At 39.6% G+C, this 26761-nt stretch overlaps 1 protein-coding gene across 5 annotated transcripts in view; it reads left to right on the forward strand.

The window, feature by feature from the left end:
* SPOP (speckle type BTB/POZ protein) overlaps positions 1-26761 on the forward strand; it is an 82649-nt gene that overhangs the window by 20183 nt on the left and 35705 nt on the right. Inside the window, exons 1-2 of one of the 5 annotated variants that reach the window (XM_003912714.5) lie at positions 13402-14339; positions 23681-23731. The exons of 2 other annotated variants lie outside the window; for them this stretch is intronic. The gene's annotated coding sequence lies outside the window, so the exon portion shown is untranslated. Of the gene's footprint in view, positions 1-4748; positions 4774-13401; positions 14340-23680; positions 23732-26761 lie in introns of those variants that run through there. 2 more of the 5 variants (XM_003912712.3, XM_009190197.4) reach the window with 2 other exon arrangements.

Genomic DNA, 26761 nt, shown 5'->3' on the forward strand with positions numbered 1-26761 from the left:
CACCTTTGAAATATAACTTGACTTGGTGATGACTTGACTCATTGCTACCTGTCCTGCCACTGCTGATGGAAACATCTTCTGCATAGGTGAGAAACTCCCTGCAGGGAAAGCTATGGGTAAATTATTTCAGAAACTTGCTGGCTTGAAGAAACAACATGAAAACAGGGAAGTTCCTTGCAGTCCACTTTGACATATTGTTAGGAATTACTTCTCATTAGGAGCACCTATGTGGCTCTTTAATTGGTGGTGTTAGTAGTAAATGGGAGTAATGCACTCCACATGAATCCTTAAGAAGACTTGAGATTTAAAAATCAACATGGTATTTTTTCAGAACAAAAGTATTTGCTTTTGCTGATTATAAAATAATTCTTGGAAAAAAATAGAAAAGTATAAAGAAAAAAGTAAAAAATTACCCCAAATCCCACCATACAGAGTTAACTACGGTTAACATTTTCTGAACATCTTATTGGGCATTTCTCTAAATGTGTATGTGCATGTAGATATTTATATCTTTACAAAAAAATGATTGTTTTTAAAATTGCCTTAAACATTCAGCATATTGTAGACCTCTTATACCAGTAAAAAAATAACTTCTCAAAGTAACTACATAGAATTCTGTTGTATGAATTCATCATATTTTATTTGGCCAATTTCCCAATAATGAACTTTTTTCCTCCAGTTTTTCCTTATAAATTTTGCGGTGACAGCTGGGTGAGGTGGCTCACGCCTGTAATCCCAGCACTTTGGGAGGCTGAGATGGGCAGATCATGAGGTCAGGAAATCGAGACCATCCTGGCTAACACAGTGAACGCCCCCCGCCCCGTCTCTACTAAAAATACAAAAAATTAGCCAGGCGTGGTGACATGTGGCTGTAGTCCCAGCTACTCAGGAGGCTGAGGCAGGAGAATTGTTTGAACTCAGGAGGCGGAGGTTGCAGCGAGCCAAGATCACGCCGCTGCACTCTAGCCTGGGCAACAGAGTGAGACTCCGTTTCTTTTAAAAAAAAAAAAAAAAAAAAAAGGCCGAGTGCAGTGGCTTACGCCTGTAATCCCAGCACTTTGGGAGGCCGAGGCGAGTAGATCATAAGGTCAGGCGTTCGAGACCAGCCTGGCCAACATGGTGAAACCCTATCCCTACTAAAAATACGAAAATTAGCAGGGCGTGGTGGCGGGCACCTGTAATCCCAGCTACTTGAGAGGCTGAGGCAGGAGAATCTTTTGAACCCAGAAGGCAGAGGTTGCAGTGAGCCGAGGTCATGCCATTGTACTCCAGCCTGGGTGACACTGCAAGACTACATCTCAAAAAAGAAAAAATTTGCAGTGATGAACATCCTTGTACATAAATCTTTATACATCAATCAGATTGATTCCTTAGGATTTATTCCTGAAGTAGAATTGCTGTACAATATTAGATTTTTCCTAATTATTCCTTAAATATTCTCATAATTGAAAAAAATATGTAAACAGCATTAAAGGACATTTTGATAAAGGGAAAAAATCAACTTTATTCTTTTTTTTTTTTTTTTGCTAGAGACGGTGTTTCACTGTGTTAGCCAGGATGGTCTCGATCTCCTGACCTCATGATCCACCTGCCTCGGCCTCCCAAAGTGCTGGGATTACAGGCGTGAGCCACAGCGCCTGGCCTAAATCAATTTTATTTGTGTAGCAACTGTTTTCTTCTTTCCATCTGATAAGTTGATTTTTAAGTACCAATTCCTAGATCTTACTAGACCTATAAAAGATAATTTTGGAGTGGGGAAAAACATAGAGAATTAAAATTCTGGGCATCTTATGTTAATTGGCAGCTAATGGGTTCTTAGTCACATTTGTTAACTGCCAAGAAAGTGACACTAGGAATTTAGAGTATACTGGGGCGGTTAGGAAATGCTTCAGAACAAGGTAGGACTTGACTTGGACCTGGAAGAGTAGTATTCAGATAGGAGGTAGAACATTTCTGGCTTTCAGAGTTTTGTATAAATTTGAGAAAGGCGTATGGTTGTATATATGAGCTGGCAAACAGGCTAGGGTCAACTAATTGGAGAGGAGGGTTTGTGTTGTGGTGTAGTGGAGAGGTTTTTATGGGAGTTATGTCCCAGAGGACTGATTTTATTTTTAGTACATCTGAAGTTGTGTAGTATGCAAGTGTAAGATAAAGCAGAAAGCTAGATGTGGCCTAATTTTAAGCAAACTGGATACATTGAAGTCTCTTTTTACAAGAAATACCCGAGAAAGGTTCTTTATATGTAAATTATTTAAATAATGATCTTCCCAATACTTAAATATTTATTTTACTCTGTAGTTCTCTATATATAGACATGTTGCAACTTTTGTGGATAGCAAAAGAGTTTGATATTATAAACTCTTTTATAATATCAAAGAGTTCAGACAAGGTAGTTTGTGAAGTTCTTTCTGATGCAGAGATTATTACATCACTTTTAAGAATACCTGGCCGGGCACGGTGGCTCACACCTGTGGTTACAGCACTTTGGGAGGCCGAGGCAGGCAGATCACCTGAGGTCAGGAGTTTGAGATCAGCCTGACCAACATGGAGAAACCCCGTCTCTAATAAAAATACAAAAAATTAGCCAGGCGTGGTGGCACGTGCCTGTAATCCTAGCTACTTGGGAAGCTGAGGCAGGAGAATCACTTGAACCCGGGAGGTGGAGGTTGCGGTGAGCCAAGATTGCGCCATTGCACTCCAGCCTGGGCAATGAGAGTGAAACTGTCTCAAAAAGAAAAGAAAAGAAAAGAAAAAAGAAATTTTCATTCGAAAAATATTTTATGGCTAAGACTGAGCTGCTAGAAGATGCTGTGAGATCAAGAGGAATTATTATATAATAGTTTTAAATTATCCTCATATACATTATCCATCAACATTTATCTCATGCTGAGTCCTATTTTATCTTGAATTCACTCCCATGATGTCTTTTAATCTATGTCCAGGCTACGTAAATAATTACTATTATTTTAGTCAAGATAGAATTTTGGATGTAAATCTATAGGAAAAATTACATCATGCGTTCCAAAGTAAAATGTTAAGGATTTCTTTTTTAATACCTGTTTTGGAATATTTATATCACTTTTTACATCCTTTAGTATTTCAATTATGATGATAATTGAGAATTGACTGGTACTTTTTTAAACTCAGGAACTTTCTTTTTAAAGTATATAACCATGTTCAGAGCTTAATTCAGGGGCATATATTAAGTATCTCCTTCCTAGCGTTACATTCTTTTCACTCAATTATACAACTTTTGACCAATGTAAGGCACCATGAGGTGACTGACTGGCTCTTCTGACAGGCCCTCTTAGGATGCTGTTAACTTGGTGGGATCTTGAAGATTCAGGATCTGTTCCTCAGTTTTGCAAGTAAACTCAGTTTCTTCATTGTTTCCAGAGTTAATTGGTCTTGGGGAAAGTAGTTAACTAACCTCACTAACAGTTGACAAAATAAACCAGAATGCCATTTTATTTTATTTATTTATTTTTTTGAGACAGTCTCACTCTGTCTCTCAGGCTAGAGTGCAGTGACACGATCTTGCCCACTGCAACCTCTGCCTTCTGGGTTAAGGCGATTCTCCTGCCTCAGCCTCCTGAGTAGCTGGGACTACAGGCATACACCAGCATGCCCAGCTAATTTTTTTGTATTTTTAGTAGAGACGGGGTTTCACCATGTTGGTCAGGCTGGCCTCCAACTCGAGATCTCAAATGATCCACCTGCCTTGGCCTCCCAGAATGTTGGGATTACAGGCGTGAGCCACTGCTCCCGGCCATGAAAGTCAAAGTTTTTAGACATGCAATACCTATAGAAGTGATTGGGTTAATTATAAATCTCAAGAACATTGGACAACAATTTAAAAACTTACTTTGGAAAGGTATTTGTATAGCCAGGTGCAGTGGCTCATGCCTGTAATCCTAGCACTTTGGGAGACCGAGGCAGGTGGATTGCCTGAGCTCGGGAATTTGAGACCAGCCTGGGCAACACGGTGAAACCCCGTCTCTACTAAAATACAAAAAATTAGCTGGGCATGGCGGTGTGTGCCTGTAGTCCCACCTACTTGGGAGGCTGAGGCAGGAGAATTGCTAGAACCTGTGAGGCAGAGGTTGCAGTGAGTGAAGGTCGCGCCACTGCACTCCAGCCTGGGTGACAGAGCGAGACTCCATCTCTTTAAAAAAAAAAAAAAGAAAGTTATATGTATTACCTGATCTGATTGGATAAACTTTTCTGACAGCTATAGGCAGTAACCAATAAATACGCACTTTGATTACTAGACTGTTTACAGCCTATTGTGAGCTATTGTTTTCTTTTATGTCATAGTAGTTTGCTATGGCAACCCCAGCAAACATTGCTTTAATTTGTTCTTGACAGTACGAGCAAGCTCAGTGTTAAATTGTCTTTGGATTTGATTTTTGGGTTTGTTTCATGTCATTTATTTTTTTCTCCTTGGTCCACTGCCACTTAATACCAATCTCAAGTCCAAGAAACAGATTCTTGTGTCTTGGAAACAGTAGATTGTATTGAGGGGTGTGATTCCTTTTCCTCAGTCCGAGGCCTGTTTGTTTAATTGTTGGTTGGAATATTTGTGAGGTTTTTATTGTTTTGTTTTGGTGTTGTTTAAAATTTTTATTTGAAAACACTTAACCTAAAATTTTTATTTACTAATCTGTGGAATTCAGTCTGATAAATGGGATGTTGACTGTAATAAGTAGAATTTTCAAGCACCTAGAAGATTTTTATTTTTCTTCAGCTGCAACTCAAATCATATGCCTGCAGGTATGGGTTTCTTTATTAGTGATAGAATTTGGGGACCTCCCAGATAACTACCAACCTCTGCCTCCTGTGCTCAAGTGATCCTTCCACCCCAGTCTCCCAAGTAGCTGGGACCACAGGCACGAGCCATCACGCTTGGCTAATTTTTGTATTTCTTTGTAGAGATCGCGTTTTGTCATGTTGTCCAGGTTGTCTCGAACTCCTGGGCTGAAGTGATCCTCCCACCTCGACCTCCCAAAATATTGGGATTACAGGCATGAACCACTGCACCCAGCCCAAAGTAATTCTTTTGTTTGTTTGTTTGTTTGAGAGAGTCTTGCTGTCGCCAGACTGGAGTGCAGTGGTGTGATCTTGGCACACTGCAACCTCTGCCTCCTGGGTTCAAGTGATTCTCCTGCCTCAGCTTCCCTAGTATCTGAGACTACAGGCGCACACCACCACGCCCGGCCAGTTTTTGTATTTTTTTAGTAGAGATGGGGTTTCATCATGTTGGTCAATCTCTTGACCTCATGATCCACCCACCTTGGCTTCCCAATGCCTGGGATTACATGCATGAGCCACCGCGCCCGGCCCCAGAGTAACTCTAATATTTGACTTTCCATCCCATTTAATTCAGCTCACCCTCCCCTTTCCAGTTCATGCCCTGTTGGATACCTGGAAGTATTTGCTCTGAGCCCAGTGTCTGCAGTTGGGCCCTACCAGTAAATTGTGGTGTAGTCAGAGCAAAGACTAGAAGACCGCCTTCATTTTGAAAGAGAGATTTCTGGTTCTCAGCATAATACCAGTTGGTTTTATGTGTAGGTATATATAAGGTTGGCTTTGATTCTGAGTTCTTCCCACTGATGCTTAAAATTGTGAGGTTTGTGTTTCAGTGACTCCTGATAGTAGAAGAAACTGGGGCCAAGTTTTGTTGTTGTTTTATTTAGTTATTTATTTTAAGAGAGGGGGTTTTCCTATGTTTTCCAGGCTGGACTTGACCCCCTGAGCTCAAGAAATTCCCCCTGCCTCAGTCTGTCTCATAGCTGGGCATGGTAGGGGGCAGTTTTCTTAAGAGATTTAGTGTTGGGTGTAGTTGGTATACTTGGGTGAGGAGAAAAAATAATGTGTTGGGAATAGTCTCATATGAATTTTCATAAATTGTATTTTCCTACTTACAAAATTAGAGGGAGCTTCAGTTGAAAACAAATATACCACTTTAGATATACTAAGTTTCTCTGATTCTAAAATATGCAGGTTTTTTTGCATTTCAGTTTAAGAGCAAAGTATTGCTTTTTTCTTTTCCTCCTCAAAATTAATAGCATGTTAAAATCGAAGATGTAATAAATATTTATAATAGCAAGTTACAGGAAAGGAAAATGGGAACTTCACATACATTTATTTTGATTTTAGGAATTCATATATTCCTCCTCACCACATACATACACACCCAGTCCTAGAATTGCCTTGTGTTTACATAGTCCTTTGCAAATACTTTCAGTTAAAACTAAGATGATACTCAATAGTGTGTGCCTGTAGTCCCAGCTATTAGGAGGGCTGACGCTAGAGGATCCCTTGAGCCCAGGAATTCAAGTCCAGCCCAGGCACCATAGGAGTACCTTGTCTGTCTCTCTTTTTTAAAGATACCTCTCACTCTATTGCATAGGCTAGAGTGGCTATTCACAGACACAATCATAGCAACCTGCAGCCTTGAACTCCTAGCCTCAAGTGATCCTCCTACCTCAGCCTCCCTAGTAGCAGGGACTACAGGCATGTGCCACCATACTAGGCTCCTTTTTTTTTTTTTTGCCCAAGCTGGAGTACAGTGGCACGATCTTGGCTCACTGCAACCTCCACCTCCGGGGCTCAAGGGATTCTTATGCCTCAGCCTCCCGAATAGGTGGGACTACAGGCATGCGCCACCACGCCTAGCTGATTTTTGTATTTTAGTAGAGATGGGGTTTCACCATGTTCCCCAGGGTGGTCTGGAGCTCCTGAGCTCAGGCAATCCACTGGCCTCGGCCTCACAAAGTGCTACTATCTTTTTTTAAAAAAAGAAAGAAAAGAAAAAAGAAACTAACATGCAATTTCCAAAGTGGATGCCATGAATTAATTTAATAATTACTTATTCAGTATCTACTACATGCCAGACATTGTAACAGTTATTTAATTAAACATTTAGTTGGGTGTGGTGACAGCATACCTGTAGTCTCAGCTTCTGGGGAGGTCAGGGTAGGAGGATCACTTGAGTCCCTGAGTTTGAGAACAGCCTGGGCAACATAGCGAGACACTGTCACTAGTAAAAAACAGTTTTAAAAATGCCCAAAAAACAGTTTTAAAAATAAACATGTACTAACATGTTTATCACCTCTGGAATCGTGCACTGTCCTATTTAATTGGGGGTTAATGGCTTTGTCAGGGACAAAGACGAGGAACTAAATTCACTTTCACTGTGCTGATAACCATTTCTGGGTGAAAGAGGCCAGATTATATGTAGTGGAATTTAGTTGTACATTTAAATTCACGTCCTGATCTAAGACAGAATTAGGCCTTCTTGGGATTCATAGGATTTGCAATACAAGTTGCTCACCTACTCTCCTTGAATAGAAAAAACTTTTTTTTCCTGTCTATATCTTTGTTCAGAGCTCCGCAAGGAAGCATCAACACTTAAATCTTGTAAACAAAGTACCACATATCATATCTATTATATACTTATATATTGTGTATATTATATTATATATTTATATTATTTTTGTATTTATAAAAGGCATTTTTTACTTTTTCTTTTTTTGGTCTAAATCTCACTGGCTCTTCTACTTAAAGGTTTTTTTTGTACCCACTCTTCTGTGACTATCTCTGACCATCCTGAATGTATCAAAGAGGGTAGATGCTCAAGTGGGAGTCACATTGGAAGTACGTATTGATATATTTTGGAGGGTAATTTCAAAATATCAAAATAAACAGCGTGCAGGCTATTGGGCCTACTTGTGCTTATGTTTAGATACACTTGTTGCTGCATTGTTTGCAGTAGCAAAAGCATGGAAACCATTCAGCAGGGTAACAGTGGAATTCTGTGCAACCATTAGAATAAAGTGTGTCTACAGGGAAAAAAATACATGTATATTTGTATTTTATATATATATATATATGCTGGTAGATGCCTGTTATGTTCATTTTTTTGTTGTTTTTTTCCGAAGATATAAAAAAATCCCTCTCTAAAAGCTTTAGAGAGGGATTTTAAATCTAGAAGGAAACTTACTTTTCAATTGTAACTTCTTGTAACTTCTGAATTATTTAAGTTACATATATATATATACTGCTTTTCTTTAAAATAAAATGCATATATGAAAAAAGGTAGAAACAATTTTAACAGTGTTTCCAAAGGGGCATAGAACTTTAGCACTGAAGGGACCTTAGAGATTCTTACACAGTCACCCTCAATTAAAGATGAGGGAAAGAAAAATGAGGAAATTCACATTCAGGAAAGTATCTTCAAGCCTGCACTAGAATTCAGGCCCTGAGAATAGCAATAGCTTATGAATATATTGACTTGTTCTTATTCTAGCAGTTTATTTAACTGATGTCCATTTCTCATTGTGAAGGATTGATTTTTGGAAGACCCAATAAAACGCTGACCTTTGTAAGACAGTTCTTAAAGCAACCACCTCTGGCAATAATGATAAAGTGGTAGTGTTAACTCTTCCCCATGTTTTGTAACTTTGAGGGGCCCGATCCTTAGAAATATATTTATAAGTTCCTTAAGTATTATTTGAAGTGAATTTGTGTCTAGAGTCCAAAGTTTCCCTTCCTGATTTGAATTCCTATCTGACTATTCTAGATGTTTAAAATTGGTTTTACTGTGTTTTTGTTCCATTTGGTATGCAGGGGTGAAAGGGTCGGGTATAGTCTTGGTGACTTTTAAATGGCTTGCTATTTAAAGGAAGAATTTAAGAGATGGTAGGAAATTGTCTAATGGAGGAAATTTTATGTACTGAAGAGAAACTCTATATTCTTGAAAATATGAGTTATTCTTTTAAGTTGAGTCTTCTCCTGGGTCTTCAAGGCCAGAAACACTTTCTCCTTATTCAAACCACACAGAGACATTGGCAATGGTGAGATTGGCAGTTCAGCCTGGGACTGGACATTCAAACTGCATCCAATGAATATTTTTTTATGTTGATTGACAAAGGCACAAGCAATAGAAACACATTTACTAATGTTAAGATTAGTTGTTAGCTTTAAGATTAAAATCTGTCTGTAGTAGTGACTCTACTACAGGTTGAGCATCCCTTATCCAAAATGCTTGGGACTAGAAGTGTTTCAGATTTTTAATTTTTTTCCTATTTTGAAATATTTACACTCCTAATCTAAATATTAAAAATCCAAAATCCTCTAATGAACATTTCCTTTGAGCATCATATCCGTGCTCAAAAAGTTTTGGACTTTGGAGCATTTCAGATTTTCAGATTAGGGATGATCAACCTGTAGTAGTATAGGTAGGGAAAACTTATTCTTCCAATTTTTTTTTTTTTTTTGAGAGTGTCACTCTGTCGCCCAGGCTGGAGTGCAATGAATGGCACGATCTTGGCTCATTGCAACCTTCGCCTCCTGGGTTCAGGCAATTTTCATGCCTCAGAGTCCTGAGTAGCTGGGATTACAGGCGCCCACCACCACGCCTGACTAATTTTTGTATTTTTAGTGGAGATAGGGTTTCACCATGTTGGCCAGGCTGGTCTGGAACTCCTAACCTCAAGTGATCCGCCTGCCTTGGCCTCCCAAAGTGTTGGGATTACAGGCATGAGCCACAGTGCCGGGCCTATTCTTCCAAAATTTAAATGATCCATAGGCCTATCACAAAATGGGTACTCTAAATATTTGATACTAATTTGATTAAGATGATAGGATGAATCTTTGCTTTGAAAGAGGAAATAAAGGATGCCTTTTATTCAAGAAATAAAGATACCTTTCACATCTTAAGAATCAGTCAAATTATGTCTGTGCTGTTTTAATCAGTAAAGTTTGGTTGAATTGAAAATAAGAAAAGGTTATAGGAGCCAGGAACAAATAGAGTTGCAAATTTATCTTTGTAACTCCATATCCTTAGGAGGAATCCAGTTTGTATAGCCACTTTAATTTTGTTGTGAATATAGACTGAGCAGTGGAATTGAGTAGCTTGACAGTTGACTTAATTTGAACAGTCACATTAGACAAGACTGGAAAGCTAGGTTGAGGGAAGGCAATTTTGTGTGTGTTTTCTGGTTTTGTTTCTAGTATCCTTTCTGATAATGGAGAGAATTTGGTAGCCCATTTGGACCTTACTTAATAGGTAACTATAGTGCCTCACCAATATCTTTCTTGTGCTATTCCAATTTGTCAATCATTATTGGACCCAGTGTCCTGAATTACAGTCTGATTATTTTTCACCAGTCTTTTATCTTTCATTTACCCACACTGAAATTCTTGAACCCAACATCTCTTTTTTCCCCCACATAACTGTGAGGAGATAGTATGATAGCTAGTAGCTAGGTACTGTTCCGAACTCTGCTGCTGGCTTCCTGTGTATTATTATCACATTGGGCAAGCCACTAAGCTGCTTTGGGGTTCAGTTCCTTGATCTGTAAAATGAAATCATTTGACTGGGTATTATTAAGTCCTTTTATATCTCCAGAGCTATTTTATTCCTTTATTCACCAGACTTTTCTTGTGAAGCACCTTCTCTGTGCTAGGAACAATGCAGGATGTTCTGGGTACAAACTTCTCGCCCACAAAGAGTGTTAATAACTTCCATCAGTTTATTCAAATCAGCTTAGTCTTTTACACTGGAAAAATTTAGTATTAGCAAGTTTCGTCAATTTTTACTATCACTGTATAAGGGATTTGTTAAAATTGCTGGTATTATTTAGCTCTTCATCTCCAGAAATACTCATATCTCTACTTTTTGTTTTTCTGCTTATTTATTTATTATTATTATTATTATTATTATTATTATTATTATTGAGACAGAGTCTTGCTCTGTTGCCTAGGCTGGAGTGCAGTGGCACGAGCTCGGCTCACCACAACCTCCACCTCCTGGTTTCAAGCAGTTCTCCTGCCTCAGCCTCCCAAGTAGCTGGGACTACAGGCATTCACCATCATGCCTGGCCTCTTTTTCTTTTTTTTCTGAGACTGAGTTCCGCTCTTGTTGCCCAGGCTGGAGTGGAATGGCTCAATCTTAGCTCACTGCAACCTCCGCCTCCCAGTTTAAGCGATTCTCCTGCCTCAGCCTCCCGAGTAGCTGGGATTACAGGCATGCGCCACCATGCCCAGCTAATTTTTGTATTTTTAGTAGAGATGGGGTTTCGCCATGTCGGCCAGGCTGGTCTCAAACTCCTGACCTCAGGTGATCTGCTCGCCTTGGTTCCCAAAATGCTGGGATTACAGGCATGAGCCACCACACCCCAGCCCATAGTTTACTTTCTATCAAGTAAAGAAAAAAAAGACTAGTCATAATGGGACACCACCGCTCCTGGCTGATTTCTTTAAGGCAAATAAAAATATACAGAATCTAGAGGTGTGATGTAATTTTTAAAAAGAGAGACCTAAACAACATCATAGGAAAATTTTCTAAGATTAAGTATGGCTTTGTTTAAAAATTGTACACCCAAAGTAAAAAGAGTTTAGTAGGTACTCTGTTGGGCACTGAAAAGAAAAAGACCAGGGGGCTGCTTCAGACTTAGAAATGGGCATTCTTTCAAGAGAGGCCCCATTGTCTAGGTTCTGAGTCTCAGCCCTGCAGGACCACATGTGATTATTATAAGTGCACCTGAATGATCAGGCTATAGACTGTAGACAGTGTAGAGGATTAAGTCACATGAAACAAATTCATAGCAGGTGTAGGCGTAGAGCTACTGCTTTTGGCTGTGGTCAGAGAAGACCTAAGTAACAAGAAGCAATGTGAATATCTGGAAGAAGTTTCTTCCAGCCTGAGGGAAAAATGCAAAGGCCCTAAGATGGAAACAATCTTGGCTTGTTTGTAGAGAGAAAACCCAGTGTTTTTGGAGTAAAGTTAGTGATAAGGGAGAGTGGTAGGTGATGAATTTGGTATAATGGGCCAGCTCTTATAGGACTCTGTAGGTTCAGATAAAGAGCTCGAATTCTAAGTGTGGTTAAGTGAAGGAGCAATATCTGGATTTACATTTTAAAAGCCCACTGTGGCTATCATGTGAAGAATACATAAATTGGGCTACAGAGGAAGCTGGGATATCAATTAGAAACCAGTAGCTATTCAGGTGAGAAAACTCTGGCTTGGACGGAAATGGATAAATATGGAATACATTGAGAAGCAGGACAGCTGACGGGACTTCCTGATAAAGAGGATAGGAAAAGATAGGGTTTTTAGCTTAAGCAATTGAGTCGAAGAGGTACGAGTTAGTATTTTAGTCATGTTAGACACCTGAAATGAGTATAATTAAAGAATGGTAATTGTGCTTTTTAATTCTGTAAGCTTGTGGCAAAGGAGAGGAAGATAGCTGTGGAGAAAGACGCTGGTTTCTTGAAAACTTAGACTAGAAAAATTACTCTGGCATGTTAAAACAATAGATATTTTATTTGAAAAAATTGATTATCAGGTGCTAAAGCATGAAAAGTCATTCTGAAATAATTACAACATAGGAGGGCCAGGCACAGCGGCTCACACCTATAATCCTAGCACTTTGGGAGGCCAAGGCAGGTGAATCACTTGAGGTCAGGAGTTTGAGACCAGCCTGGCCAACATCGTGAAACCCCGTCTCTGCTAAAAATACAGAAATTAGCTGGGCGTGGTGGCGCACCCCTGTAATCCCAGCTACTTGGGAGGCTGAGGTAGGAGAATTGCTTGAACCTGGGAGGCGGAGGTTGCAGTGAGCCGAGATTGCGCCACTGCACTCCAGCCTGGGTGACAGAGCAAGACTCTGTCTCCATCTCAAGAAATAAAAAAATTTAAAAAATAATAAAAATAATTACAACATAAGATTCGTTCCCAGGATCTAGTCGTGGAAGTAGATATGAACCCATTAATGATTTGTTGAGGTCTCCATTAATAATGTGATCCAAATTCATTAGAACAAAATAATGTACTTTTTTTTTTTTTTTTTTTTTTTTGAGGCGGGTCTGGCTAAGCCAGGCTGGACAGTGGCCGGATCTCAGCTCACTGCAAGCTCAGCCTCCCGGGTTTGCATGCATTCTCCTGCCTCCCAGCCCTCCCGACCCGGCTGGGACTACGAGCCGCCACCACCAGCGTTTTGGTGGGGCAGGGTTTTCCACCATGTTAGCCAGGATGGTCTCGATCTCACGAGCCTTTGGCGATCCACCCGATCTCGGCCTCCCAAAGTGCTGGGATTACAGGCTTGAGCACATGCAGGAAGCTACTTTTTTTTTTTTTTTTTAAGGCGATGTACTCTGGCCCAAGCTGGAGTGCAGTGGCATGATCTCGGCTCTCTGTAACCTCTCTGACTCCTGGGCTGAAGTGATTTTCCAGCCTGAAAGCCTTCCAGTGAAAGCAGGTTCCCTGGGCATGCCACCACACACCTGGCAAATTTTTTTTTTGTATTTTTAGTAGGGGCGGGGTTTCCCACCATGTTGCCAGAATTGGTCTGCAACCAGAGCTCAAATGTGCCATGGCCTCCCCAAAGTGCTGAAATTACAGGCATGAGTCACCTTGCCCTGCCAAAAGAACATACATTCATACTGAGTTGCCACTTGAAAATGAAATTGGAACTGAAAGCTAGGGAATGTAAGTGTCTTTCTCAGGTATTTTTCCCATTCCTACATGTTGAATAAAAGACCATACCTGATCTAAGAGTCACCCCAAAGGAATTGCAAAATGTTGGTTTAGGAGTTAAAAGACTTTGTGTTCTGAATTCAAGCCCATTAATAGCCATGTGACCACAGCAAATTGGAACTCTGAGCTTCTGTTCCCTTATTTGTAAAATACTTGCTTGCTCTGTGTGCCTCACAGAGCTGTTGAAAATCCCAAATAAGATCATAAATGTCAGAGTACTTCGAAGACTGTGAAACATTGAATACTGCTTATGAGGGAGTGGTTATATAGCTTAAAGCATTTAACTGGAAAGGACCTTGGAAATCCTTTTAAAGGAGGATGGGGGTGGAAATGCACACGTTGCTTCTCTGTCTCTTTTTTTCTTTCTTTTTTTTTTTTTTGAGACAGAGTCTCACTCTGTCGGCCAGGCTTGAGTGCGGTGGCGTGATCTTGGCTCACTGTGGCCTCCGCCTCCCAAGTAGCTGGGATTACAGGCTTGCCCCATCATGCTGGGCTAATTTTTGTATTTTTAGTAGAGACAAGGTTTCACCATGTTGGCCAGGCTGGTTTGGAACTCCTGACCTCAAGTGATGTGCTCACCTTGGCCTCCCGGAGTGCTGGGATTAAAGGCATGAGCCGCCACACCTGGCCTAGGTTGTTTGTCTACTGTGAATCTTGAGGTTATGGTTTCCACTAGACTATAGTGCTCAACTATAGTGGCCTATTTTAAGTGGCCTTATAATTCCTAACCAAAGTGACTTGTGAAACAGAGGACCCTGGATAAATTTAAATGTTATAAAGATGATAAAACGTACAGGTAAGTTTGATTTTGCTCTCTTGTTTGGCAATTAGAGCTTTATTCCTAGCCATAATACAGAAAGGAAAGGCATCAAAATATGGTTAGTACTTTTTACATAAATTTTTTCCCCTTTATTTGACGTTTGGGCTGTGGAGTGGAAGCATTTTTCCTCAAAGAAGTGAAAAATATAAATATGCCAGAGGCTTGCTAGCAGTTGAAAGCAACTGTTGGTGAGAGAATGGAAGGAAAAAAAAACAACAACAGGTTGGAGATGGGAAAAGTCAAGGAAGAAGGAGGAAAAACATATTTGAAAGAAGGAAAAAAAGCTTAAGTCAATTCAAGAAGGCAAAAAAGCCTCAAGTGTTGTTTTGATAATCTGTCTTTGAGTTTCAGGTACTGAAATTTGAGATGATTAAAAGAGAGATTGGTTCTTAGAGGAATAAACAAAATTAAGGCAAAATATAAGGATTTATGGTCTCAATGAAGATATGTTGGATTACTATGAACATTATTTTTATTTAAGATGTGCTTTCTGGCTGGGCACGGTGACTCACGCCTGTAATCCCAGCACTTTGGGAGGCTGAGGTGGGCAGATCACAGACGTCAGGAGTTTGAGACCCGCCTCACCAACATGCTGAAACACCATCTCTACTAAAAACAAAAAAAATTAGCCGGGCGTGGTGGTGCGCACCTGTAATCCCAGCTACTCAGGAGGCTGAGGCAGGAGAATTGCTTGAACCCAGGAGGCAGAGATTGCAGGGAGCAGAGATCGAGCCTCTGTACTCCAGCTGGGTGACAGAGGGAGACCCCGTCTCAAAAAAAAGAAAGAAAGAAAAAGATGTACTTTCTTATTGACATATATAAAGTCAGTCCCTTTAGTTTCGCTGCTTAAGGAACCCCAGTGCTGTATAATTCCCATCAGCTATAGAAAAAATATTTACCAACACAGGATTTTCATTAGTGAGATGATCTGGACTGAATTCATTGGCTCTTTTTGGTTTGATTTAGGCTGCATTAGTATCTATTTAAAATATTGCTTTGAGCTATTTAGCTTTTTTTTCTGTATCACAAGTCATTAAGCAATCTTTAGCTTTTCTAATTTACCATTTTTCCTGAATTCATAGATTTGAAAAGCTTAAAAAAAGAAAAAGCCAAACAAAAAGAGACTGTGACACTGTCAGCTAAAGTTTTATTTATTTATACTTTGTGTTCTGTTTCCATCCTTCACTACCAGAGACCACCTGTTACCGTGAATTTAGCGTGTATCATTCCAGTGCAATGTAGATGTGTATGTATGTGTGTATGTATGAAAATGTATTGCTTTATGTGCTTAATTTTTAGACAATTATATACGTGTGAGTACATATGTGCATGTGTGTGTGTTTTTATATATATATATATATATATATATAAAAGTTCTGCAGCAGTCTTGTTTTCATTCTTGTTTTCCAAAATCTGTACATGTTGGTAGATTCAGATCTAGGTCTCCCATTTTAGCTGTTTTGTTTCTGTTATACAGTATGAATATTTCACAGGTTTTCCACAGTCCCTTTGATGGATATTTAAATTGTTTTCCTTTTTTCCCCCATTACATTACAGACAACCAGTGAACAACTTTGTACATATCTTTTCTGGTCTTTGTCCTCATCATCATCATCTTCTTCCTCCTTCTCCACTTCTTTTGTTTCAATGGTTTGATTTTGTCCTAAACTATCTCATTATTTGAGTTCTCCCACTGGGTCCAACACTTTGGTATTTATAGTCATTATTTGAGGGAGGGAGAGGGATGAGGAAAACCTTCCATACTTTGGAATAATGGTCTTCTTTTATCAGAGAATGAGAGGCTCTGAAATTTTCTTTCCTTATGGATTCTTTTTGGGATCTGATAAATTTGGCAACTTCACATTTTATTTTAATTTAATTAATTTTTTAGCGACAGGGTCTCACTATGTTGCCTAGGCTGGTCTTGAACTCTTGAGCTCATGTGATCCTCCTGCCTTGGCCTCCCAAAGTGTTGGGATTACAGGTGTGAGCCACAGCACCTGGCCAGCTTGCATTTTAATATTTTGCATTTCTGTTGTCTCATGTTATTAGGTGTTTTTAAATAAATTTCAGTTACTGCTCACCTTTTATTCTCCTTATAAGCTTTCTTTTACTACTTTTTAACTCCTAGAATACCTTCTTTCTTTCTTTTTTTTTTTCTTGAGACGGATTCTTGCTCTTTCGCCCAGGCTGGAGTGCAGTGGCACGATCTCAGCTCACTACAACTTCCGCCTCCAAGGTTCAAGTGATTCTTCTGCCTCAGCCTCCCAAGTAGCTGGGATTACAGGCACCCGCCATTGTGTCTGGCTAATTTTTGTGTTTTTGTAGAGATGGGGTTTCACCATGTTGGCCAGGCTGGTCTTGAACTCCTGACCTCAGGTGATCTGCCCACCTGGGCCTCCCAAAGTGCTGAGATTACAGGCGTGAGCCACCATGCCCAGCCTTCTAGAATATTTTCTCCCTACTGAGTGTGGGACTATTTAGTGATCTCCAATCCAGTTCATGTTCTTCTTATGTTACTTTCTAAGTTCAGTATGATCCAGACATAGTTGATATTTATAGAAGGGTTTCTTGAAGCATTCTTAGCCAAAGGAAGCATTTAAAAAATATGTCTTCACCTTGATATTTGATTAGAATTATTACATTTAAATTTTGTTCAAGGACCATATGTTTCAATTACCAATGATTTTCATTTATAAATTTTTTCTGGAGTCTTTAATCCACTGTGCCTTATTCATTATTGTGAGGTTGAGTATATTTTTAATTTTTATGCTCTGTGTTTTTTCACCCTTTAAACCTGGCTCCTATTCAGAGCTTTGAGCACTTGGAATCCTGAAGTGTTACAAATGAAAACTGTTACTCTTCTCTAATAACACACTCTGCCTGCTGCAAGCGTTTGAGTAGGACTTCCTTTCTTAACAACTAGTTTGGGCAGCCACCTGTCTCATGAATATATCAACTATCTTTAAGAATTTGAGAATTTATGTGCTGAATTTTTTTTAAGACAACCAATAAGACCTTCAAATAGAAATCAGAGTAATAAATAGAACTAGTATATCAGATGCCTGTGTATTTTATCTCAGATCTGTTCTTGTCTTAGGGTTTGGTTCAGGTAATGAGTATTGTGGTTGGAAAGTAACCTTTGGATCTAGGCTCATGCCAGCTTTAACATAGATGACGTATTCCTTCAAAAGTATAAGCACTATATGTATACTCAGAAGTATCTGTCATGTCACCCAGTAGGCAATCTCGTTTAGTGAATTATCTTCCCTATGTCATCGTAGTCACCAAGTTTGAATGGAATTGTTTACCTGCTCTTTGTCACATCAGTCCCACATTTTATGCTACAGAGAAATGTTCCTATCTTAAATCTTTCTTTAGAAGAAAATTGTGCTCTTATGTGGAACACTAACACCGTAGAGTTTGTTTTCCCTTCCACTCTGGAAACTGCTATAAAACTTTTTTTAGTTCCTAAGTAAAAAACCATTATTTTTCTAACTGTAGTTACCCTCTTGAGATATTTCATCTGGATATGTAACAGAAGACTTTATTGCTTTTGTTGGAGTCAAAATACAGTATAAAGAACTTTCTTTTTTTTTTGAGACAGAGTATCACTCTGTCACCCAGGCTGGAGTGCAGTGGCATGATCTCAGCTCACTGCAATCTCTTCGCATGCCACCATGCTTTGCTAATTTTTGTATTTTTTGGTAGAGACAGGTTTTCACCATGTTGGCCAGGCTGGTCTCAAACTCCCGACCTCAAGTGATCTGCCTGCCTTGGCCTTCCAAGGTGCTGAAGAACTTTTTTATTGAAATTATATATTTTTTTGCATGATTCTTTCTTCTAAAAAACTTTTTTTCTGACTATAAAAGTAAAATGTGCTCACTTTTTACAAACTTAAATAGTATATATAGTAAGTACCCAGTCTTTATGCTACATATTGTTAAGTAATTCCCGTAATAGTTATGCTGATTTACACCGCACCAGCAGTACATGAGAGTTCTTGTCTCTTTGTGCCCTCAATGGCATTGTTATCATTAAAAACAGGTATTACACCTTTTTTTTTTTTTTTTTTTTTGAAGTAGAGTCTCACTCTGTCACCCAGGCTGGAATGCGGTGGCGCCATCGTGGCTCACCGCAACCTCTGCCTCCCAGGTTCAAGCGATTCTCCTGCCTCAGCTTCTTGACTAGTAGCTGGCACTATAGGTGCCCACCACCACACCAGGCTAATTTTTGTATTTTTGGTAGAGACAGGGTTTCACCATATTGGCCAGACTGGTCTCAAACTCCTGACCTCAGGTGATCCACCCATCTTGGCCTCCCAAAGTTCTGGGATGATAGGCATGAGCCACTGTGGCTGGCCAATGTTACACATTTGTTAAGGGAAAATATAGTTATGTTTGTATCAACTTTTTAGAAGTCTTAATCTTCTGACTCATTAATAGTAAGTGCATAAACCTGAAACTTGTTAGTAGAATAAACTTTGTTAATTTGACATACAGAAGGGGGAAACATTCTGGGTTTTTTTTTTTGTTTTTTTTTTTTTGTATAGAGTTACTGTCTAATCTTTCAAGCAGGGGAATCTAAAAGAAAACATTAATTCAGTCATTTATTAAATAAGTATTTGTAGCCTTCCATGCGCCAGACACTGTCTGGGTGCAGCAGCAAAACAGACAAGAACCTGCCTTGGTAGAGCTTATTTTCCAGTTAGAGAAGACAGATTGTAAAAAGATACAGGATGGTAGATGACTTTATGTGCTATAGAAAAAAAATGATGAAGCAGGAATAGGATTGTGGCTGTTAAGGGAGGGAATTGCTTTTTTTTTTTTTTTTTTTCTTCCAGACAGAGTCTTGCTCTGTCATCCAGCCTGGAGTGTAGTGATGCAATCTCAGCTCACTGCCACCTCTGCCTCCCAGGTTCAAGCGATTCTTCTGCCTCAGCCTCCTGAGTAGCTGGGACTACAGGTGTGTGCCACCACACCCGGCTGATTTTTGTGTTTTTAATAGAGATGGGGTTTCATCGTGTTGGCCAGGCTGGTCTTGAACCCCTGACCTCAAGTGATCCACCCACTTCGGCATATCAAAGTGCTGGTATTTACAGGCACGAGCCACCACGCCCAGCCAGGAATTCATTTTTAAGGGTGTCAGGGAAGACCTTACAGAGATGGTGACAAGGAAAGTCTTAGCAATGGTGAAGGAGTGTGCCCTGAGAACATCGAGGGGAAGATTTATTCAGACAGAAAATGACACGTGCAAAGCCCCAAGGCAGGAATGGGCCTATTCTGAGGAACCGAAACAAAAAAGGGCAGTGTAGCTGGTACATAGTGAGATCAGGAAAACATAGCTGGAAATGAGGCCAGAGAGGTAATCAAGTCCAGATTGTGCAGGACCCTTTTGGCCATTGTAAGGCTTTCACTCAGAGGGAGTTGGGATTTTACTGGAGGTTCCATCAGAGGCCATGATTAAACTAGTAAAATCAAAAAATACTTGTGTCTTGGCTTTGCTTTTTCAGAAGATTTTGTCTCAAAATAATTTGGGGATTAACTCATGGTTCCTGGTGGTAGTCATATGTAGATTTAAACCTTTATATTAGTACAGAAAATTTCCCTGAAATATAGATCTTAGGTATGGCATTTAAATTCAAAGAAAGTAATAGAAAATCCTGCCTATAGGTATTTATTCCTGGGTGGCCTTGTTTTATTACTGACTTCTCATCCTAAATTATCTTTTTTTTTAAAAAAAACTATTATGTGCAAGATGTACTCACACTTATATATTATTGGAGGCTAGAGATCTACTCTATTAGGTTATTTTAATCATGTATGCTTTGAACTTTCTTTTTCTTTTTTTTTTTTTGAGACGGAGTCTCACTCTGTCGTCCAGGCTGGAGTGTAATGGCACCATCTTGGCTCACTGCAACCTCTGCCTCCTGGGTTCAAGTGATCCTCCCACCTCAGCTTCCCAAGTAGCTGGGATTACAGGTGTGTGACACCATGTCCTGCTAAATTTTTTTGTATTTTTAGTAGAGATGGTGTTTCACCATGTTGGCCAGGCTGGTCTTGAACTCCTGATCTCAAGCGATCCACCCTCCTCAGCCTCCTAAAGTGCTGGAATTACAGGCGTGAGCCACCATGCCTGGCCTGAACATTTTTTATTATGAAATATAACAGAAAAATACACAAAACATGACTGTATAATGTGAGGATTAATTACAAAAGGCAAATACCTATGTAACCACCAGTTAGACCTAGAAATGTATCATTGCCAACACCTGGAAGAAGCCTGCTGCGTCTCACTTCTAGATCATAACCTATACCATTGCTCAGAATAACCACTGTTCTGATGTATGATAATCATATCCCTATTTTTCTTCATGATTTTACCACCTAGGATTTATTCTAAAACAATATAATTTGGTTTTTAAACTGTTTTTAAACTTTGTATAAATTGGAATAATATATTATGTGATTTTTACGTTTTTATGTCTTCTTTCAGGAAGAACCTAACAATATGTATGTTCATAACTTTCATCCATGTTACTATATAGAACTGTAGTTTGATTTCATTGCCATATAGCATTCTGTTATATGAATATATCACAATTTATGTATTCATTTTGTTGATAGACACTTGGATTGTTTCTAGTTTTTGGCTGTTAATGAACAATGCTGCTGTGAACATGTACAGAAGTTTCTTTAGACCATGTACTTGCAGCAGAATTGTAGAATCTTTAGTCTTATTAGATAATAATAAACTATTTTCCAAAGTGGTGGTACCAGTTTGTTCTCCTACCAACAGTATGTTAGTCTCCCTGTTCAGCCCTTAGCAGTATTGTCAGATGCTTTAAATTTTGAGAAACCCAAAGCTTAAAAAAAAAATTGGAGAGTAAGGGACTAAAGGTATTGGTTTCTGCTTTAAGAATCATAGCTATTCATTTTCGTTTGTTAAGAGTTGGTTGATATCTTCTGCCTTAAAGGCATTCTATCTTTCTATCCTCAGAGGGTCAGGAACCTTGTCTGTCTCTTTTACCACTGTGTTGCAAAGAATGCCCTGCAGTTGGTACTCAGTAAATATTTGTTGCATGAATTCAGCCTGACTCCTGCTACTATTAACTGAACTACGTGGGATTGTTGGCACAGTCTCTGCTTACTGCAACCTCCGCCTCCCAGGTTCAAGCGATTCTCCAGTCTCAGCCTCCCAAGTAGCTGGGATTATAGGCGCCCGTCACCATGCCTGGCTAATTTTTGTATTTTTAGTAGAGACGGGGTTTTACCGTGTTGGCCAGGCTGGTCTCGAACTCCTGACCGCAAGTGAATTTATTTTATGGTATCTGATTAAGACTGCCCTGTTTTAGCATCAGTCATTTAGCACAGTTTTTGGTGATGGCTGTTTGATCACTGATAGTAACTGGACTTTGTTTACCAAAAGCTATTACATAGTCTAAGAGAATCTTATTTGTACCAATGTACTAGTTAAAGTTGGTGCTTATATTTCCAGAAAGAGACTCTTTTTTTTTTTTTTTTTGAAACGGAGTCTTGCTCTGTCGCCAGGTTGGAGTGCAGTGGTGCGATCTTGGTTCACTGCAACCTCTGTGGGGTTCAAGTGATTCTCCTGCCTCAGCCTCCCGAGTAGCTGGGACTACAGGCATGCACCATCATGTCCAGCTAATTTTTGTATTTTTAGTACAGATGGGGTTTCACCATGTTGGTCAGGCTGGTCTCAATCTCCTGACCTTGTGATCTGCCTGCCTTGGCCTCTGAAAGTGCTGGGATTATAGGCATGAGCCACTGTGCCCAGCTGAGATTCTATTTTTAAGGAATCACTTACCCATGATTTATGCAATACTTTATTTTCTCACAAAAGAGAATATAGCAGTGGAATTTTCTGCCTATGTTAGACTCCAAGAAGCATTGCTACTTCTCTTATCCCTGTTTCTGTTTTGAGCTACTTTGTAGGATACGGTGGATTATCAGAGGTTGGTGTTGCTTGGCTATCTCTCCAGTCTTCAACAGGAACCTCTTTCTCTCCCTTGTATAATCAGTATTAATCCGGTCTTTAATGTCCACCATTCTGCATCTCATTGTCACAGTTGTTTATTAAAACCATAGGGCCAGGCCTGGTCGCGTGTGCCTTTATAGTCCCAGCTACTCAGGAGGCTGAGATAGTGCGCTGTGTTCAGGCCTGTGAATAGCCTTTGTACTCCAGCTGGGGCAACATGGTGAGACCTTGTCTCTAAACAGAAACCATAGGATACATGGCTTTGTTTAAATGCATCTTGCTTTGGTGTAATTTACCCATAGAGCACTTTTTTAAAAGGGTGTTTTACATTAAAACTTGTAATAATTCTTTCAGCATTTTGTGAAAGAGCTGGCAACAATGATCTCTCTTTTCTTGTAAGTATTGACACGAGACAAGTCACTTCATTTTTGCTGCACTCATAGGTCAGTTTATTAGAAGAACTAGCTTGGGGCTGCGTGCGGTGGCTCACGCCTGTAATCCCAGCAATTTGGGAGGCCGAGGTGGGCCAATCACTTGAGGTCAGGAGTTTGAGACCAGCCTTGCCAACATGACAAAATCATGTCTCTACTAAAAATACAAAAATTAGCCAGGCCTGGTGGCAGGCATCTGTAATCCCAGCTACTCAGGAGGCTGAGGCAGGAGAATTGCTTGAACCTGGGAGGTGGCCGTTGCAGTGAGTTGAGATCACTCCACTGCACTTCAGCCTGGCTGACAGAGCTGAGACTGTATCTCAAAAAAAAGGAGAACCAGCTTGGATTTTTCTGACTTCCATTTCTAAGTATAATCTTTTTTTGAGAGATGACTAAGAAATAGAGCATTCAGAGCTAGTGATGAGATAAAGGAATGGTAATTTTTTTGTTTGTTTTTTTGAGAGAGTCTCACTCTGTCGCCCAGACTGGACTGCGGTGGCATGATTTTGGGGTCACTGGAATCTCCGCCCCACCTTGCCCCCAGCCCATCCCCCACCACCGGGTTCAAGCAATTCTTGTGCTTCAGCCTCCTAAGTAACTGGGACTACAGGCGCGCACCACCACGCCTGGCTAATTTTTTGTGTTTTTAGTTGAGGCAGTGTTTCGCCATGATGCCAGGCTGGTCTCGAACTTCTGGCCTCAAGTGATCCACCCGTCTTGACCTAAGAATGGTAATTTTGACTAGTAAATTTTTACTAGTCATTTCTTTGCAAATGTATCACCTTCTTTTGTGAGATTTTTCCTTTTTAGGAATAGACAAAATAAGTAGAGACTTGTATGAGATTCAGGATCTAGTTAAGTCTGATTCATATTCTCTATTTCCAACAGAGATTTCCTGTTAGACAAGACAAATTAGAGTTTTCCTACTGACTTAACTTGGTGAGTTTTTACATAGTTTTATTTTAAATATAGTTTAATCATGAGGGAAAAAGCAGAATGAAATGCATAAAAACATTTACCATGACTTAAAAATATACCTCTTGAGTACAATCTACTGTTTCATTTTAGTGCAAATGATAGGTAAAGTTAAAAAGTTAAAGTCATATAAGGTAAGCATGTAAGATTTTCTTTTTAAAATAAGAATCATTACAGTGTTAAATAAACATTTTTCATAAGTGGCTTCACTTATGAAATAAGTTTTATTTTAAATATTCTTACCTGGAGTAAGCCAGAAGTATTTATTCTGATCTTCTCTGGTGATTTCTAGATATAGGATAAGACTTTACAATAATGGTAAGGGGAGAAATGATATTTGAATTTAAATTTTTAATCAATGGTTGATAATATATGATATGGAAACCTTAGAGTCAGATTATTTTTCTCCCTAGAAAAGTTCCTCAGGAATGCTGGGCATGGTGACTCATGCCTGTAATCCCAGCACTTTGGGAGGCTGAGGCAGGAAGATTGCTTGAGCTCAGGAGTTCAAGACCATTCTGGCCAACATGGTAAAAACCCATCTCTACAAAAAATACAAAAATTAGCCAGGTGTGGTGGCAGATGCCTGTAGTTCCAACTACTCAAGAGACTGAGGTGGAGGATAATTTGAGCTCAGGAGGTCTAGGCTGCAGTGAGCCATAATTGTGCCACTGCATTCCAGCCTGGGTGACAGAGCAAGACCTTATCTAAAAAACAAACAAACAAACAAAACCCAAAAACATAAAAGACCTTCAGGGAAATTAGAATTACAGTTTATGAAAAGAGATACTTGGGGCCAGGTGCGGTGACTCATGCCTATAATCCCAGCACTTTGAGAGGCCTAGGCAGGTGGATCACTTGAGGCCAGGAGTTTGAGACCAGCCTGGCCAACATGGAGAAACCCCGTCTCTACTAAAAATACAAAAATTAGCCAGGCATGGTGGCACGTGCCTGTAATCCCAGCTACTCGGGAGGCTGAGGTGGGACAATTGCTTGAACCCAGGAGGCAGAAGTTGCAGGGAGCTGAGATCACACCACTGCACTCCAGCCTGGGCGACAGAGCAAGACTCCGTCTCAAAAAAAAAAAAAAAGAGAGATACCTTAAAGAAATTTGTAGGCTTCATTTTACTTTATAAAAGGAGTTTGATTTTGAACAAATTGCCTCTGTGTGTTTTACCTTGGAGCTCTTATCTCTCTGTGTAACTTACACCATTTTGTGTAACATCTTATAACTTTTACTTTGTAGTATGAGATTTTGGCCTCCAAAGCTTGTGTATGTTTTGTCAGAGTTATGTTGGGTTAAATAGGTGTTATTGCATTTCAATCTTTTAAATTCTGACACACATCATCAGGAGCCAGGAAATTCTGTTAAGACAGACATTCTGTCTAACTTTCCCTATTTTGTCTGCTTGTGTGGTTTTACTTTTTCCTTGAGTCATGAATTTTGGAATGAACACTTAAAACAGAAATTCCTGCCCATCCTTTGTTCCATTTCGTTTACTTAGAACTGTAACATTAACGTATAATTTTGCTTATTTTTAATAATGTTAGAGGAGGGAATTTATTTTCTGCAGATTGTTTCCAAGTAAGGCACATGGTCCATGTAAATAGTAGTTAGGTTTTTTTAGTTAAGACTGTAAAGGAGAAGATTAAAAACATACATACACCTCTCTTCTCTTTTATAGTTGGAAGGAGGTCTAGGTGCCTTTCAGGAAGAAAAGTATCTCATGGGAATACTGAATTCTTTACTGCTGGATAGTAATAGTTAATGCTGAACATAATCGGTTGCCCTTGTAGGAGACCAAATCCTCTGGAGCAGGTGGGCCTTTTCAGTTTCCAAGTTAATGAACTTATTTCAAAATGTATGCCCTACGACTAATTAGACTTTCTCCTTTGAAATCCATTCCTTGGGTCCCTTCCATAGCCGCATCATGTTAGCAAGAAATATTTTTAAATGGCTTGGCTGAAGTATAGATGGCCAAAGAGAACTGCCTGTTGAATTTGGCTTCTATAAAAACCAGGGGACTCTGTGGGGTTATATAAGCTCTATTTGTTTCATGAAATGACCCTTCTGTTTTTGAATTCCTTGCAGATTGGACATGCTTAAATAGTATTAGGGCCAGCCCTTTCATCTGTTTACTGTTTAGATTTTATAAGGTTCTTCATAGTCATCATTGAGGGGAGTGGGTGAAAGACCATAACCTCTCAAATTGGAAAATAGCCATGAGAATATTAACCTATGTAATAAATGGAATCTTCTTACCATAGGGCTTTTCCCTGCTTCCTCCTTTTCTGATTCTTTTTTCAGCTCTTCTTTAGAATAAGTAAATTTTCTCAACCTAGAGGAGGCATCTTTTATAATATGTGGGATGTATTAAAATCTTCATCTTTCCCAAGTTCACTCTTTGTGGCCCTAGAGATTTGTCCCCAAGACATTTAGTGGAATCAACACACGATTCTAATTTGTGAGAATGGCGAGGTTGTTGATTGTTTGCGTTTGCCTTTCTGACTTCATTTCTAAAGATGTTCTCTTTTGGAACTGAGACCCACTTTGAAGTGAAATAGCCCCTTGTAATCAGGTTTCTTTCCTGATCCGGATTCCTGTCCTTCCATTTCAGGTATTTCCCAGTGTGGAAAAGTCTAATCTGAGGAACCCTATTTTCTTTCTTTTTTTTTTTTTTTTTAAAGCAGCTGGAGGAGTTTTTCTTCCTAGCAGGGGTTCTGTAATTAACAACAGCAGCATGTCACCTGATGGTATTAACCCAGATCTTGTGAAACCTGTGCTTGTTGCGGCCATTATTCTGCTGGATCCTCCATCCAAATGGAGACAGAGGAATTTTTTTCCTCTGATGTTGTTATGTGGATGTGTTTAGCTCAGTAGTCCTTTGTGCCTAAATTAAAAGCAAAACAAAAATTCAAGAAGTCTTTTTAAGGTCCAGGGAGTTGCACTCCTGCAAGGTGGTTGAGTGGCATCTGCCCCTTTCTAAGACAAAC

The sequence above is a fragment of the Papio anubis genome, chromosome 17 (genome assembly GCF_008728515.1).
Source record: "Papio anubis isolate 15944 chromosome 17, Panubis1.0, whole genome shotgun sequence".
In the NCBI taxonomy this organism is placed as follows: domain Eukaryota; kingdom Metazoa; phylum Chordata; class Mammalia; order Primates; family Cercopithecidae; genus Papio; species Papio anubis.